An 18,187-nucleotide genomic window follows, 5' to 3' on the forward strand; every position below is an offset into this window, starting at 1 on the left:
TCTTCTGTGCATGCTTGCCACCTCTTCTTAATATCTTCTGCTTCTGTTAGGTCCATAGCATTTCTGTCCTTTATCGAGCCCATCTTTGCATGAAATGTTCCCTTGGTATCTCTAATTTTCTTGAAGAGATCTCTAGTCTTTCCCATTCTATTGTTTCCCTCTATTTCTTTGCATTGATCTCTGAGGAAGGCTTTCTTATCTCTTCTTGCTATTCTTTGGAACTCTGCATTCAGATGTTTATATCTTTCCTTTTCTCCTTTGCTTTTTGCTTCTCTTCTTTTCACAGCTATTTGTAAGGTCTCCTCAGATAGCCATTTTGCTTTTTTCCATTTCTTTTCCATGGGGATGATCTTGATCCCTGTCTCCTGTACAATGTCACAAACCTCATTCCATATTTCATCAGGCACTCTATCTATCAGATCTAGGCCCTTTAATCTATTTCTCACTTCCACTGTATAATCATAAGGGATTTGATTTAGGTCATACCTGAATGGTCTAGTGGTTTTCCCTACTTTCTTCAAGTTAAGTCTGAATTTGGCAATAAGGATCTCATGATCTGAGCCACAGTCAGCTCCTGGTCTTGTTTTTGCTGACTGTATAGAGCTTCTCCATCTTTGGCTGCAAAGAATATAATCAATCTGATTTTGGTGTTGACCATCTGGTGATGTCCATGTGTAGGGTCTTCTCTTGTGTTGTTGGAAGAGGGTGTTTGCTATGATCAGTGCATTTTCTTGGCAAAACTCTATTAGTCTTTGCCCTGCTTCATTACGTATTCCAAGGCCAAATTTGTCTGTTCCTCCAGGTGTTTCTTGACTTCCTACTTTTGCATTCCAGTCCCCTATCATGAACAGGACATCTTTTTTGGGTGTAAGTTCTAAAAGGTCTTGTAGGTCTTCATAGAACCATTCAATTTCAGCTTCTTCAGTGTTACTGGTTGGGGCATAAACTTGGATTACTGTGATATTAAATGGTTTGCCTTTGAAACAAACAGAGATCATTCTGTCATTTTTGAGGTTGTATCCAAGTACTGCATTTCGGACTCTTTTGTTGACCATGATGGCTACTCCATTTCTTCTGAGGGATTCCTGCCCACAGTAGTAGATATAATGGTCATCGGAGTTAAATTCACCCAAACAAGTCCATTTTAGTTCTCTGATTACTAGAATGTCAATGTTCACTCTTGCCATCTCCTGTTTGATCACTTCCAATTTGCCTTGATTCATGGACCTGACATTCCAGGTTCCTATGCAATATTGCTCTTTCAGCATTGGACCTTGCTTCTATCACCAGTCACATCCACAACTTGGTATTGTTTTTTCTTTGGCTGCATCCCTTCATTCTTCCTGGAGTTATTTCTCCACTGATCTTCAGTAGCATATTGGGCACCGACTGACCTGGGGAGTTCATCTTTCAGTATCCTATCATTTTGCCTTGGGATCTCAAGGAAAGAATACTGAAGAAAGGCAATGCCAAGGGATGCTCACTACGACACAATTGCACCCATCTCACACGCTAGTAAAGTAATGCTCAAAATTCTCCAAGTCAGGCTTTAGCAATACATGAATCGTGAACTTCCAGATGTTCAAGCTGGTTTTAGAAAAGGCAGAGGAACCAGAGATCAAATTGCCAACATCCGCTGGACCCTCGAAAAAGCAAGAGAGTTCCAGAAAAACATCTATCTGCTTTATTGACTATCGCAAAGCCTTTGACTACGTGGATCACAATAAACTGTGGAAAATTCTGAAAGAGATGGGAAGACCAGACCACCTGACCTGCCTCTTGAGAAACCTGTATGCAGGTCAGGAAGCAACAGTTAGAACTGGACACAGAACAACACACTGGTTCCAAATAGGAAAAGGAATACGTCAAGGCTGTATATTGTCACCCTGCTTATTTAACTTATATGCAGAGTACATCATGAGAAATGCTGGACTGGAAGAAGCACAAGCTGGAATCAAGATTGCCAGGAGAAATATCAATAACCTCAGATATGCAGATGACACCACCCTTTTGGCAGAATGTGAAGAGGAACTAAAAAGCCTCTTGATGAAAGTGAAAGTGCAGAGTGAAAAAGTTGGCTTAAATCTCAACATTCAGAAGACGAAGATCATGGGATCTGGTCCCATCACTTCATGGGAAATAGATGGGGAAACAGTGGAAACAGTGTCAGACTTTATTTTTCTGGGCTCCAAAATCACTGCAGATGGTGACTGCAGCCATGAAATTAAAAGATGCTTACTCCTTGGAAGAAAAGTTATGACCAACTTAGATAACAAATTGAAAAGCAGAGACATTACTTAGCCAACAAAGGTCCATCTAGTCAAGGCTATGGTTTTTCCAGTGGTCATGTATGGATGTGAGAGTTGGACTGTGAAGAAAGCTAAGTGCTGAAGAATTGATGCTTTTGAACTGTGGTGTTAGAGAAGACTCTTAAGAGTCCCTTGGACTGCAAGGAGATCCAACCAGTCCATTCTGAAGGAGATCAGCCCTGGGATTTCTTTGGAAGGAATGATGCTAAAGCTGAAACTCCAGTACTTTGGCCACCTCATGCAAAGAGCTGACTCATTGGAAAAGACTCTGATGCTGGGAGGGATTGGGGGCAGGAGGAGAAGGGGACGACAGAGGATGAGATGGCTGGATGGCATCACTGACTCGATGGACGTGAGTCTGGGTGAACTCAGGGAGTTGATGATGGACAGGGAGGCCTGGCATGCTGCAATTCATGGGGTCGCAAAGACTCAGACACAACTGAGTGACTGAACTGAACTGAACTAAGAAGGGTGTCAGTGGAACCCCTATTTATAGCCAGTTAATCAGAAGCATAGGTGACAACCCAGACTTCTCACTGGCTAGCTAAAGGGAAGTGGGGGTCATTCTTTTAGGATGAACTTCGTTTATTTTTAATTTATTTATTTTTAACTGAAGGATAACTGCTTTACAGAATTTTGCTGTTTTCTGTCAGACCTCAACATGTATCAGTCATAGGCTAGGACTGAGTTCTTAACCTGTGGGATCTGATGCTATCTCCAGATATGCAGTATCAGTATTGTATTAAATTGTAGGACACCAGGTGGGTGTCAAAAAATTACTTCCTTACCCCTAGACTGGGTGCAGAATTGGAGAATACAAAGAGAACTAATAAACTATCCATAATTTCAGTCCTTTTCAATATAGGGGACTGAATGCAAAAGTAGGAAGTCAAGAGGAGGAGCTAAGATGGCGGAGGAGTAGGACAGGGAGAACACTTTCTCCCCGACAAATTCATCAAAAGAACATTTAAACACCTAGTCAATTCCACAAAACAACTTCTGAATGCCGGCAGAGGACATCAGGCACCCAGAAAAGCAACCCAACTCTTCGAAAGGAGGTAGGAAAAAATATAAAAGACAAAAAAAGAGACAAAAGGAGGAGGGACGGAGTTCTGTCCCAGGAAGGGAGTCTTAAAAAGAGAGAAGTTTCCAAACACCAGGAAACCTTCTCACTGCCGAATCTGTGCCGAGCCTTGGAAGCACAGAGGGCAACATAACAGGGAGGAAAAATAAATAAACAATTAAAACCCGCAGATTGCGAGCCCTACGGTAACTCCCCCAGCGGAGAAGCAGCACAGACGCCTGCACCCGCCACTAGCAAGCGGGGGCTGGGCAGGGAGGCACGGCGCCGGCTGCATCGCTTAGAGTAAGGATCTGGCCTGAATACCCTGAGCACTATCTGAGCAAAATAATTTGGGCTAGCAAACCAGACTGTGGGATATCTACCACGCAAAAAGCCAGCCCTAACCTAAGACACAGCCAGGCCCGCACACGGAACAAAGGGCTGAACAGAGATAGCCAGCTACAGACCATCCCCATCTGGAGACAGGCAGCCAGAGCCAGAAGCCGGCAATCGCAGCCCCAGAGAGACATTATCTATAAAACTGTAAGGAGGCTTTTTTGCTAACTAAGACTTCTTGGGGCTCTGGACGGTCAACATCCGCCTGAGAAGGTACTCTGGTTGTACACCCAAATAACCGAGGGGTGGGGAGGCGATAAGTTGCAGCAATTGTGCTTGCCAAACACCTCATCACCTGAGCTGCTCGGACCTGGGAAGGGCACAAAATGCAGGCCCAACTGAGTCTGTGCCTCTGAGGACTACCCAAGTGCCTGAACCTGAGTAGCTTGGACCCGGGAGGTGCAAGCAGCCCAGGGCCAGCCACGGATGGTTCCCAGCAGAGCAACCTAGAGCCTGAGCAGTGTGGGCAGGGAGGCTACACGCGCCGTGAGCGGGGGCAGACCCAGTGTGGCTGCAGCACTGCGAGCACACGCCAGTGTTACTTGTTTGCAGCATCCCTCCCTCCCCACAGCGGGACTAAACAAGTGAGCCTAAAAAAAAAAAAAAAAAAAAAGTGTCCACCACCGTCCCCTTTGTGTCAGGGCGGAAACCAGACACTGAAGAGACCAGCAAACAGAAGAAGCTATAACAGAGGGAACCGCCTTGGAAGCTACAGACAATAGATTAAAACCCTGTGGTTACTACCAACTACATAGGAAGGGGCCTATAGATCTTGAGAAATATAAATCGGACCAAGGAACTAGCCGAAAATGAACTGACCCCACAATATTCACAACAAAACCAGAGAAAGTCCTAGATATATTTTTACGATCATTCTCTTTTATTTTTTTATTTTTAAAAAAATTTTAAGTCTTCTATTATTCCTTTAATTTTCACTTTTATAATCTACTATTACTTTGCAAAAAAAAAAAAAAGACCCTATTTTTTTTTAAAGCAAACTTCATATATATATTTTTCATAATTTTTGTGACCTTGTTTTTTTTTTTTTCCTTCTTTTCTTTAACATTGTATTTTTGAAATTCCAATCTCTACTCTAGATTTTTAATTTTAGCTTTTTGGTATTTGTTATCAATTTTGTACCTATTTTTTAAAATAATTTTTGTGACTTTTTTTTCCCTCTCTCTTTCTCTTCTTCTTTTATATAACATTGCATATCTAAAATTCCAAACTCTACTCTAGATTTTTAATTTATGCTTTTTGGTATTTGTTATCAATTTTTTACCTATATTTTCTTTCTAATTTTTGCAACTTTGTTTGTTTGCTTTTCTCTTTCTTTTTCTTATTCTTTTTTTTTTTTTAACATTGTATTTTTGAAATTCCAAACTCTACTCTAGATTTTTAACTTTTGCTTTTTGGGATTTGTTATCAATTTTGTACCTATATTTTCTTTATAATTTTTGCAACTTTGTTTGTTTGCTCTTCTCTCTTTCTTTTTCTTATCCTTTTTTTTTAACATTGTATTTTTGAAATTCCAAACTCTACTCTAGATTTTTAACTTTTGCTTTTGGTATTTGTTATCAATTTTGTACCTATATTTTCTTTATAATTTTTGCAACATTGTTTGTTTTTGCTTTTTGTTTTTTTCCCTTTCTTTTCCTTCTTCTTTTCTTTAACATTGTATTTTTGAAATTCCAAACTCTACTATAGATTTTTAATTTTTGCTTTTATGTATTTGTTACCAAATTTGTACCTTTAAGAACCCAATCTTCAGTACCCATTTTTCACTAGGGAACGGGATTACTGGCTTGACTGCTCTCTCTCCCTTTGGACTCTCCTTTTTCTCCACCAGGTCGCCTGTGTCTCCTCCCTAACCCCTCTCTACTCTACCCAACTCTGTGAATTTCTGTGTGTTCCAGACGGTGGAGAACACTTAAGGAACTGATTACTGGCTGGATCTGTCTCCCTCCTTTTCATTTCCCCCTTTTATCCTCCTGGCCACCTCTGTCTCCTTCCTCCTTCTTCTCTTCTCTGTATAACCCCGTGAACATCTCTGAGTGGTCCAGTTGTGGAGTGCACATAAGAAAGTTGAAGTATTTCAAATCCTAAAAGATGATGCTGTGAAAGTGCTGTACTAAATATGCCAGCAAATTTGGAAAACTCAGCAGTGGCCACTGGACTGGAAAAGGTCAGTTTTCATTCCAATCCCAAAGAAAGGAAATGCCAAAGAGTGCTCAAACTACCACATAATTGCACTCATCTCCCACGCTGGCAAAGTAATGCTCAAAATTCTTCAAGCCAGACTTCAAAATACATGAACCATGAACTTCCAGATGAATGAAGAAAAGGCAGAGGAACCAGATATCCAATTGCCAACATCTGCTGGATCAATGAAAAAGCAAGAGAGTTCCAGAAAAACATCTACTTCTGTTTTATTGACTGTGCCAAAGCCTTTGACTGTGTGGATCACAACAAACTCTGGAAAATTCTTAAAGAAATGGGAATACCACACCACCTGACTTGCCTCCTGAGATATCTTTATGCAGATCAAGAAGCAATAGTTAGAACTGGTCATGGAACAACAGACTGGTTCCAAATCAGGAAAGGAATACATCAGGGCTGTATATTGTCAACCTGTTTATTTAACTTCTATGCGGAGTACATCATGAGAAACGCTGGACTGGATGAAGCACATGCTGGAATCAATATTGCTGGGAGAAATATCAATAACCTCAGATATGCAGATGACACCACCCTTATGGCAGAAAGCAAAGAACAAATAAAGAGCCCCTTTCTGAAAGTGGAAGAGGAGAGGGAAAAATTTAGCTTAAATCTCAACATTCAGAAGACTAAGATCATGGCATCTGGTCCCATCACTTCATGGCAAATAGATGGAGAAACAATGGAAACAGTGTCTGGCTTTATTTTTTTGGTCTCCAAAATCACTGCAGATGGTGACTGCAGCCATGAAATTAAAAGACACTTGCTCCTTGAAAGAAAAATTATGACCAACCTAGACAGCATATTCAAAAGCAGAGACATTACTTTGCCAACAAAGTTTCCTCTAGTCAAAGCTGTGGTTTTTCCAGTAGTCATGTACGGATATGGAGTTGGATTATGAAGAAAACTGAGTGCAAAAGAATTGATGTTTTTGAACTGTGGTGTTGGAGAAGACTCTTGAGAGTCTCTTGGACTGCAAAGAGATCCAACCAGTCCATCCTAAAGGAAATCAGTCCTGAATATTATTTCGAAGGACTGATGCTGAAACTCTAGTACTTTGGCCACCTGATACAAAGAACTGACTCATTTGAAAAGACCCTGATGCTGGGAAAGATTGAATGCAGGAGGAGAAAGGGATGACAGAGGATAAGAGGGTTGGGTGGCATCACCAACTCAATGGACTTGAGTTTGAGTAAGTTCTGGGAGTTTTTGATGGACAGGGAAGCCTGGCGTGCTGCAGTCCATGAGATCACAAAGAGTTGGACACGACTAAGTGACTGAACTGAACTGAATTTCAGTAGTTGGGGATGTTGATTGTTAAGATTATACATAATATCATGATGCTATCTCTTTTAATTAAAAAGTATACTTAGTAATGCAACTATATCATATTTGTATTTTCTGTTTCAAAAATATCTCCATTACAGGTAATGTAACTTCCCCTACCCTATGTCTCATTCCATAGCTTCAGGGAATATGACTATTAATATTATGGTCTGTATGCTTCCATTCTTTTTCTATATATTTATACACACATACTCATAAACACACATATTTATAAATCATTGTTTTATATGATTTTTAAAAATGTATGATATTGTACTTATTGAATCCTAATAACTTTTTAAATTTAGAAGCACTTCTTTATGGTTTTGCCATATTGGTTCAAATGAATCCTTTCCTATGCTTGGCTTCTGAATAATATTTTATACCATGCATCTTTTTTCTATTTAACCACATTGATGTTAATTATTATTAAGATTGCTCCTAGTAATTTTTTTTCTAAAGGTTTAGAAAAGCAAAATCATAAAGTTGATCTGTCCTATGAAAATGGGGTAGTTGCTCAGTAGTGTCTGAATTTGTCACTCCACGGACTGTAGCCCACCAGGCTCCTCTGTTCATAGAATTCTCCAGGCAAGAATAATGGAGTGGGTTACCATTTCCTTCTCCAGGGGATCTTCCTGACCTAGGGTTCAAACCCATGTCTCCGGCATTGCAGGAGATTCTTTACTGTCTGAGCCATCATGGCTAAAAATTCTAATGTTTTTCCACTTAAAAATTAACTTGCTATTCAGTTTCTTAAAATGTCCTACTTTCCTAATAACTAGGATGCTAAGTTGCTTCAGTCGTGTCCGACTCTGTGTGACCCCATAGACAGCAGCCCACCAGGCTCCCCCGTCCCTGGGATTCTCCAGGCAAGAACACCGGAGTGGGTTGCCATTTCCTTCTCCAGTGCATGAGAGTGAAAAGTGAAAGTGAAGTCGTTCAGTCGTGTCCAACTCTTAGCGACCCCATGGACTGCAGCCTACCAGGCTCCTCCGTCCATGGGATTTTCCGGGCAAGAGTACTGGAGTGGGTAGCAGACATGTCCCAGTGCAGGATTTTCAAGTAAACATTGAGATGAAGCCCACAGCCAATAGTAACAACATGAAGGGTCTTCATGCTACTCACCCCAAATCTAACAAAACACTTAGCATCTGAACATTCCAGAGCTCATGGGAGGAGGGAGAACAAGTTATATTGAGGCTTGCAGAGCAGGTATCTGCCTTGCTTCCTCAATCTGTGGGAACTGCAATGGAGTTGGAAGAGAATGAGGTACTATTTGAGTATCCTGAGAAATGTTGGCCCTGCCTATACTTCACGCAGGATGCAGAAGTAAGAAGTGCTGATCTTTAAGGCACAGAAATTTCATCCACTTTAAAAACAACCATAGCAACTTTCCAGCTTTAAAGAATCCATTCTCCCAAAAGTCATTATTTTTATACTTTGAAAAGATGTTATATATTAAATATATATGTCTTATATGTTTATGTTATATAAACACTACCTTCTTTTTCTGGATTTTTTTCCTGCATTTTTCTTGAAATTTGCTTATTTTAACACTCATAAAGGCAATCAGCTTGCCAATAATTCTGTGCCATTACAAGAAAATTCAATATTAAGCCATGTGAATGACAAATGACCAACATAAATATTTTTAAGTAAACTCATATAAATTTGATTTCCTAAGCCCTGGGACAAATTTCACATGATTCAGTTCATATAAAAACCCACTAAATAAGATTCTAGCACATTTCCACATCTACAGAATGAAATTATCTGCTGTTTCTGTCAGGGTTTGGTTAGGAAAATAAAAGCAAGGACATGTATTCCAGAAATAAAGACATTAATTTGGGAATCATAGGTTCACCCAGTTGGCAACAGCTGAGGAGTGATGAACATAGAAGCTTCTAATGAATATCTCCACCTCAAATCCTGAAGAGTGTGGTTCTTAAGAACTCAAAGTAAGTGCAGTTTTTACAGATCTTTGCTAAGCTATCACCATCTACCTCAGTCTGTGGCAGCTGTCTCTTCTCAAAAGCCTGCCAGGAAGTTCATTTCAATTCAACTGTCCCTAAGGAATAGATTTGTCTTTCCCTTGTAAATCACTCGTGAATGTTGTCCAATGTCAAACTCTAACCTGAAACCATATGTGAATGGGGATTTTGCGAAATTAAGCTCTGTGTTCTTTTCTGTGAAGCAAAGGAGACCAGAAAAGGGAATAAATTGATGACAGACAGCCCAGCAGTCTCCACCATTTCAAATCTGTATTTATAGGCGAGCTGTTGACACACAGTTCACTTCTGAATGAAGAGGATAACAGCACTGTGCCTGTCTGATGTGACGTATTTGCTTTTTGTACAGTCACACACACGCTGATATTTTCCCTAAAAGAGGTAACATTTTTCTCTCTTTGCCTAGTAACAACAGTTTATATACTGAAACTTAAATGCTGGATTATAGAGTTGAATGTTATTTACACAAGTTGTATCTATGGGAAATGGAAGAAAAAATATTTAATGTAGATAAATATCAAAGCAAGGAAGAAAAATATGCACAGTTACTATCGTCCACAGCCTGAAACTGTATATGTGGCTGGAGTTAGGAGCCATAAATTCCTTTTCCCAGTTTCAACTCAATGTTTGCTTTGCCCTCATCCAGAACCTAAACTGGACATAACTATTTATCTGGAAAAAAGGTGAAAATATGCACTCCTAAGGAGGCTGTCATTATTGGGTATTTTTATTTTGGCTTGTTATAGTTTTTACTCACAGGTGAGTACCAAGCCCAGAAAATCCATCAGGTCCAGACATCCTCCTTCCTGTCCATTGTGTAGTAGCCACATTATTGCCTATTTATAGGCAATCAATTATCTAGTTTTTCAGATAGAATCAATTATCTAACTTTTTCTCTTCCAGTGGTATCAACATGGGGTTTCCCCAGTGGTTCAGAAGTAAAAAGTCCCCCAGCAACACAGGAGACAGAGGAGACCTGGGTCTGATCCCTGGATTGGGAAGATCCTCCAGAGGAGGACTTGGCAACCTACTCCAGTATTCTTGCCTGGAAAATCCCATGGATAGAGGAGCCTGGCAGGTTATGGTCCATGGGTTTACAAAGGGTCAGACATGACTGAAGCAACTGAGCACACATGCACAAATTATCTATTAATAGCTTTTTCCCTTTGAGTGGTACCATATATTAACTGGAACTATCTGGAAACAAGGCCCAAGTGTTTCTTCTTATCTAAATCCTTCTTTATCTCCCTGAAGAAGCATCTCTCAATAAGTACTCTGCTCACAGAGTACCTTCTCTCTGCCCACTGCTGCCTTGGTGCCCTGCTGTGGCAAAGACTTGATAAAGCTCACAGCTGACTACGCCAAAATGGAAAAGAAGGAATAAAGCTGTGCTGTGGGTAAATATTCACATTTAAATATTGGCTTGATTTTCAGTTTTTTGTTTGTTTCTGACCTCATTTGGCTGACCACAACTCCTCTTAGCTTCTTTTGCAGGTTTTTCCATTCTTGAGTATCCTTATTTTAACCTTTATTTAAAACCACTTATAAGACAAATTCTCTTTCATTCATGAAGAACAATGGGTTCCTCCACCATGAATCACAAGAACTTTTCATCCTTTTAGTAAGTTTTTCTATACCACACCACCCATCTCAAGTTCTTTTTCCCTCAAAGTGTCAAGATTGTGGTGCACCCCTCATCTGGACAAATATATGCCTGCCCCACAATTCTTATCCTTATTGCATTCTTTCACTACCTTGATTGGCTATATATGCATTATTATTAGCTTTCAACATCCTTTTACAAAGATAGGAGGAGCACACAGAGTCTGCAAGACTGCCCTCACTTCTGGTACCAACTGCAAGTTCAGGGGTGGAGAGTTCCCAAGTTACCCTCAGGGTTGGTAATTCACTAGAAGGACTTAGAACTTACTGACAGCTGTTATATTCAAAGTTATGGATTATCACTGGAAAAGGATATGATCAAAATCTGCCAAGGGAGGAAAGCAAAAAGGCAGAACCCAGGAAAGTGTCAACCATGAAGCTTCCATTGTCCTCTGCCTGTGGAGAAGAGTCTCATCTGTATATTTCAAGGCATGTGGAACATTGCTGACCAGGAAAGTCTATCTGAGCCTTGAGGTCCAAAGATTTTTATTGGGGCTGTATGGTCAAATGCCTATATGGCAACCTCAGTCTGCAACACCTCTGGAGGTCAGACTGAGAATGCATGACTTAAAGTCCTATCTTAAACCACATTGTTAGACTAAATAATGTCCCTTGGCCAACAAAGACAATCCTATAAAGACAGGACATTTCAAGTGCTTAGAGAGCATCTCTCAGAAGCCTAGGGGAAAAGCCAGCCATCTCTTTGGATACTATTATTTACTCCACATTTATCTAATTTTTTGTTCCTCTCAGTCAGGAAACACATCCAAACTTGCCCATCCTAAAAATATTTTTCCAACATTTCCCTCTAACAAATCACTTCACTTTTTTATTCAAACTTCTTCAAGTCTCCACTTACTCATCTGCCACTCGCTTCTCAGAGCACTCTATTTTTGCTCTGTATCTTTCCTGTCATTATCCTATCCCTTCAATATTGTTTGCAGTGAACTTTAAAAATGACAGATCTCAGGAAGTCTCTTCAAATTTAATCTGGTTTATATTCCGCCATTAACAATTGCTTGCCCATCTTGAAAATGACACTGTTTTATATATCCACACATATCCTCTATCTTCAAAACACTCTTCAAAATAAAAATGACATTATATTTATTCTCAATGTTTTTCAGCCTCTGTCAGTTTTACTTGAACCACTAAGGCTTTAACATTTTCTCCCTCAATTTACATCAGCATGTTACAAATACATACTGGTTTAAATCATAAATATGTTTATAATGGGCTTGTGTATCCCATTATGCTAGAAATATATTGTCATATTTATCATTTTTTTTGTTTGTTTTTTACCCAGTGTTTACTACAGAGTAGGAGACATACAATGCTCAATAAATATTTGCTGACTCCACTGCTCAGGGAAACTTCAAAGAAAAATTGAATCCTAAGCAGTGTCTCTAGAAATGAGCTGAACACAAAGCAGATAGTTAGTTCAATGTATATTGGTAGTGTTATTTTCTGATGGCAAGGAATGAAGTGACAGATCACACTAGGTTATATAAAAAGAGAGAGTGGCAGGCTTGAAGCTAACTGGTTCTATCCTAATCTGGATATAGATCTTATTACGCAAAGTGTTTATATATAAACTATAAAATATATTACATACCAGGAAATTTGAATGAAATTTATCATTCAAAGAGAATTGGGAATCAAAGATACTTAAAACTTGGTCCCCTTGAGTATGCACTAGAGTAGGAGATACAGAGCTTCGAGGAGGCTAAAATTCTGTTTTTTTTTTCCCCCTTTAGACAATTTCAAAATGAAAAGATTAGCTGATACTAGAGTAAGTGACTTAGGTGACACTTTGGCAACATTGAGGTTTTAAGACTGACTCATAAAATTAGATTTAATGAATCGAGTAATTACTTACTAATTTGTCTAAAGTGAAAAATCATAGGCTTCCCTCAGAGTAGGCTTCTCTGGAAAACATTTACAGAATAGAGTAACAGAGTAGGTGATCTGTTTCTTGAAGGTCTCCAGGAAAAATGAGAAGGCAGCATCATTACCCATGTTTGGTCATGCTCTGAAACACACTAGTCAACTGACTCCCCTTCTCTGGAGGCATTTGTGTGAATACATTTAGAAGGGTCAAGAGTTTTACTCTTTGGGTGTTTCTTCACCTGGCAGGAAAATCAGGCATCAGAACTTGACATTTGCATCTAATGGTAGGTATATGATAGTAGTAATAACTAATGCTTATTGAGAATGAGTTTTGGAAGTACATTTATTGTTATTAGTACTGTCATTATGTCTATTTATAATGATGAGAAAATCAATACTCAGAGACTTTCAGCCACTAGAATATGGCAGAGTTAAGATTCTAACCTAGTCACACTACATCCTTAAACTTTATACTACACAGTTTCTAGTTATTGGACTATAAGGTTGGCCTTGATACTTTCCATAAAAAAAGTTGACAAGCATCCTGACTACAGTCTTATCTGTGAGGCATTATGCTGGTACCACATGCCTGTACTGTCATCGCCGTAAGAGTCATTATATGACCCAATCGCAGCTAAACTATAAACAAGCCAGCAGTCTCTGAGGGGAAAGCTCTGAACACAGAAGATAAGTCATTACAATGGAACAAAAATGATAATATGATACTGTGATAGGAGTGTTTGGATATAATGCAGTGGGTCTGTTCTTGTTTTGTAGAAACAAGTCTGCAAGAAAAACAGAAAGAAGAGACACTTCACAGCATTAGGTGGAAATTTAAAACTCCTCTGCTGCTTTTAAAAAAGCAAGAGAATCTGCTCATCAGAGATCTTCAGTAATTTGAATAACCTCAGCGTTTCTTCCTGTTGTGAGCATCTGTCCTAAAGTCCATTTGCTTCAGAAAACACTGGTATTTGTTTGTTTTGGCATCTTGGAGAAAAATCAAATATCTAAGACCTGGTCGCCTTATTTTCATGTGTTTTTCTTTAAATCAGACCCTCAATTGCTTTAGAAAACACAGCAAGAAGTTTGATATGATATCATGGGAGTTCAGGAAAGAAGCAGGAAAAGAGAATTACCTAATAAAAATTAACTATTGCCTATTTTCAATACCATAATAAACAATCCACCAGCAACCAAGAGCTTTGACAAGCAGGCGTTTTCTATTTCTACATATGTTTATTAATGCTAAACAAATGGAATAATCCAAGAGTATTAAATAAAATAGCCAGCATTCACTGAGAGCTTTTTCAGTGTTGGGAATTGTACTCTGTCTTTAAGCATATTATTTAATCTCAAAGCAACCCTATGAGGTGGTTACTATTAATATAAAAATTCCTACTTTATAAATGATAAAAAAGCACTACAAAAAGAGTAGTAAAGCAGGATTTACACAACTAACAAGTATCGAAGTTGAAATTCAATCCAGGCAATCTAATTCCAGAGCAAACTTATAATTCATAGGCTATATTATTTTTAATGTAGAGGAATTGATAATATTTGTCCCATTAAGATATTTATACAAAGACATCTTATGCTGAGTTGCTATGTTACTTTGTTTTGTTTTCTCTCCAAAAGAAAAGTTAGAAAATATAGGAAGAAGAAAAGGAAGCAGGGGTGTTGGGAGCAGAGTAAAGGGAAGAGAGGGAAGGGGGAGGAGGAGACTAAGAATCAACAATAAAAGCAAATTGTGGTATATGTAGAAGAATAGGAAAATTGATCAATGGAATCTGGAAGGAATTACATATATGAGCAACTGCTAAGACAATAAAATGGTAACATACATGTTAGAAAAAATTTTTCAAATGTGATTTTGAAAAATCTTTTACATATAACAGGCTCCCAAAATTGGTTTACTTAGTCCCAAAAATCCAGATCAGTCACTTGTGTGTCTGTGCTCAGTCTCTGCAACTCAGCCTCACAGACTGTAGCCCACCAGGCTCCTCTGTCCATGGAATTTTCCAGGCAAGAATACTGGAGTGGGTTGCCATTTCCTACTCCAGAGGATATTCTCAACCCAGGGATTGAACCCACATCTCTTGCATCTCCCTCAGTGGCAGGCAGATTCTTTGCCACTGTGCCACCAAGACTTGTCTTATTATTTGTGTTTTTAAAAGGGCATGTGTTTATTTTCACTGAAATAACAAAAGCAGAGCAACTGAATTATAAATCTAATATGTAGTGGTTTAGTCACTAAATCAGAGAAGGCAACGGCAACCCAGTCCAGTACTCTTGCCTGGAAAATCCCATGGACGGAGGGGCCTGGTGGGCTGCAGTCCATGGGGTCGCTAGGAGTCGGACACAACTGAGCTACTTCACTTTATTTTTTCACTTTCCTGCATTGGAGAAGGAAATGGCAACCCACTCCAGTGTTCTTGCCTGGAGAATCCCAGGGACAGGGGAGCCTGGTGGGCCGCCCTCTATGGGGTCGCACAGAGTCGGAGATGACTGAAGCGACTTAGCAGCAGCAGCAGCAGCAGCAGCAGTCAGTAAATTGTGTCCAACTCTTGCAACCCCCTTGGACAGTAGCCCGCCAGGGTCCTCTGTCCATGGGATTCTCCAGGCAAGAATACTGGAGTGGGTTGCCAGTTCCTTCTCCAAATGATATAATATACAGAAATGTTAATAATACAAATTTGACTTATAATAACAGCTAATATTTCATTCTTATTATCCAACTTACCCTGTATTACTTTTCTTCTGGAAGACAATCTGAGGCTATTATTACTATGGAATTTATTTTAATAATAAGTAAGACTTTGAGGAAAAATATAAAATATGTTTTTAAAATGTATATCTTTATCAATTTAATAGAATGTAGAAACTAGAACTAAACCTATGCACTTATGGTCAAATAATTTAGGACAAAGGAGACAAAACTATATACAATGAGGAAAAGACAGCTTCTTCAACAAGTACTGCTGGGAAAATCTGACATCTACATGCTAAAGAATGAAATTACATTCGCTCGTACCATAAAAAAACAAAGAAACAAATGAACAAAAAACCCTCAAAATAGATTAAAGACCTAAATGTAAGACCATAAGCCAAAAACACCTAGAAAAAAATATATGCAGAACACTTTTTAGCATAAATCATAGCAGTTTTTTTTTTTTTTTGATCTGTCTACTAGATAAAGGACAGAAAAGCAAAAGAAAACAAATGGGACTTTGTTAAACTTAAAAACTTTTGCACAGCAAAGGAAACTATCATCAAAATGAAAACACAACCTACAGAATGGGAGAAAGATGTCACAAATTATATGACCAATAAGTGATTAACAAAACATATTAACAATTCATACCACTCAATTAAAAAAAAAAACACAACCCAATTTAAAAAATGGACAGAAGACTGGAATGGACATTTTTCCAAAGAAGAAATATAGATGGCAAAAAGACTCATGAAAAGATGCTCTACATCACTAATTATCAGAGAAATGAAGACAAAAACCACTCATACCTGGCAGAATGACTGTCATGAAAAAGATCGTTAATAAGAAATTTTGGTGAAGATGTGAAGAAAAGGGAACTCTTATACATTGGCTGGGGAATCTAAATTGGTTCAGCCAGGTGGTAAATAGTATGGAGATTCTTCAAACAACTGAAATTAAAACTGCCATATGACCTAGCAATTCCATTCTTTGGTATATATCTTAAGAAATGAAAAAAACTAATTAACAAAGATACCTGCACCCCAATGTTTAGAGCAGCATGATGTACGCTATTGTGTATTCCAAGATAGGGCAGTAACCTAAGTGCCTGGAGGGTATTATCTTGATGAAATTAGTCAGAGAAAGATAATAACTCTATGCTATCACTTACATGTAGAATATAAAAGGTTCAACAAATAAATGCATATAACAAAAATAGAGATAGACTCACAGATATAGAGAAGAAACTAGTGGTTACCAGTGAAAAGACAGAAGTGAGGAGGAGCAAGATAGGAATAGGAGAATAAGAGGTACCAACAACTATGTATAAAATCAATAAGCCACAAGGAAATATTGTACAGAAAAGAGAATATAGCCAATGTTTTATAATAACTTTAAATGGAGTACAATCTATAAAAAAATTGAATCACTATGTTGTAAACCTAAAACTAATATTATAAACCAACTATACTTTGATTTAAAAAATCTGAAATTTAACCCTGAGCTTTTTCTTCCTCCTTTAGTTGGTCACATGGGACCTTCCCACTGGACAGGAACAAACAGTAAGTTGAACTGGTACAACTTTGGTGGGTGACGTGGGCATCTGGTCTACTCATCTGCTATTGCATTTTACATATGCCTTTCGGTCATGCTCAGACTCAATCCTGGACACACCAGTTCCATCTTGTGATGGTAAGCTTCTGGATATGTATTATCTTTGTGACTTGGTGAGACCAACAGAACCCAGATCATAATGAGAAGTTCCAAGGGCATGGTCACTTGGTGTTCCATGATCAAAATGTTCTCTTTCTGCCAAGGCCTTGACATGCCAAGAATTTTAAAAGACATACAGGTCTCTGCTGATGAAAGTATGGCTTTACTCTAGAATTTCAGCTCTTACATATTTATTCTCCCATTGAGACTTGCCATAAGTGGATTACTATGCCGTTTCCTACCATTGAAACCTCCAACAACATAACAGTGTACGAGACTGTGGGGTGATGCAGAACATCCCCATATCTCCCTGCTTTCTGGTAGGGGAATGGATGCATGTGTAGCTTAGTTTTATATAGTTTATAAAGCTGTGAATTGCAAAGGTTCAAAAATATTTATGAAAATAATTAATGATTAGGAAAATACAGCTGAATATGACCTTAAGTTTGTTTCCTCTCTCTGACATTTACAGAAAGAACACTATGTGAGATAATGGCACTTTGCATAATAATTCTGGTTTAGGAACATGTAGAAATTCTGGTCAGGTGATATTATTTAAATAATTTGCTCATCTGTCACTTTGCATCCAAATATACAGAAAGTATTTTTAAATAATTATATATTTATGAAAAAATGGAAGATAGTACAGGAATAATAGCATAATTACTATTTTCCAAGAATATCTCTGGTAAATAACAGGCACACACTGGATTAAAATGTCTTTAGTAAGTTACCAAAAATAATGTAACCCTCATGTGTGTGTGTGTGTGCTGAGTCACTTCAGTTGTGTCTGACTCTTTGGGTCCCATGGCCTGTGGCCTGCCAGGATCCTCTGTCCCTGGGAGTCTCCAGGCAAGAATACTGAAATGGGTTGCCATGCCCTCCTCCAGGG

At 38.6% G+C, this 18,187-nt stretch overlaps 1 long non-coding RNA gene across 1 annotated transcript; it reads left to right on the forward strand.

Moving 5' to 3' along the window:
- The first annotated feature begins 3,200 nt into the window (after nt 1-3,200).
- LOC147349199 (uncharacterized) lies at nt 3,201-12,918 on the forward strand. The gene is made up of 3 exons (XR_015149577.1): nt 3,201-3,367; nt 9,170-9,269; nt 10,224-12,918. It is a non-coding gene; the product is annotated as an uncharacterized LOC147349199 (long non-coding RNA).
- Nucleotides 12,919-18,187: the final 5,269 nt, after the last annotated feature.

Source organism: Bos grunniens, chromosome 21 (genome assembly GCF_055505025.1).
Source record: "Bos grunniens cultivar Pamir isolate PY7600 chromosome 21, Bosgru_T2T1.0, whole genome shotgun sequence".
Lineage (NCBI taxonomy): Eukaryota > Metazoa > Chordata > Mammalia > Artiodactyla > Bovidae > Bos > Bos grunniens.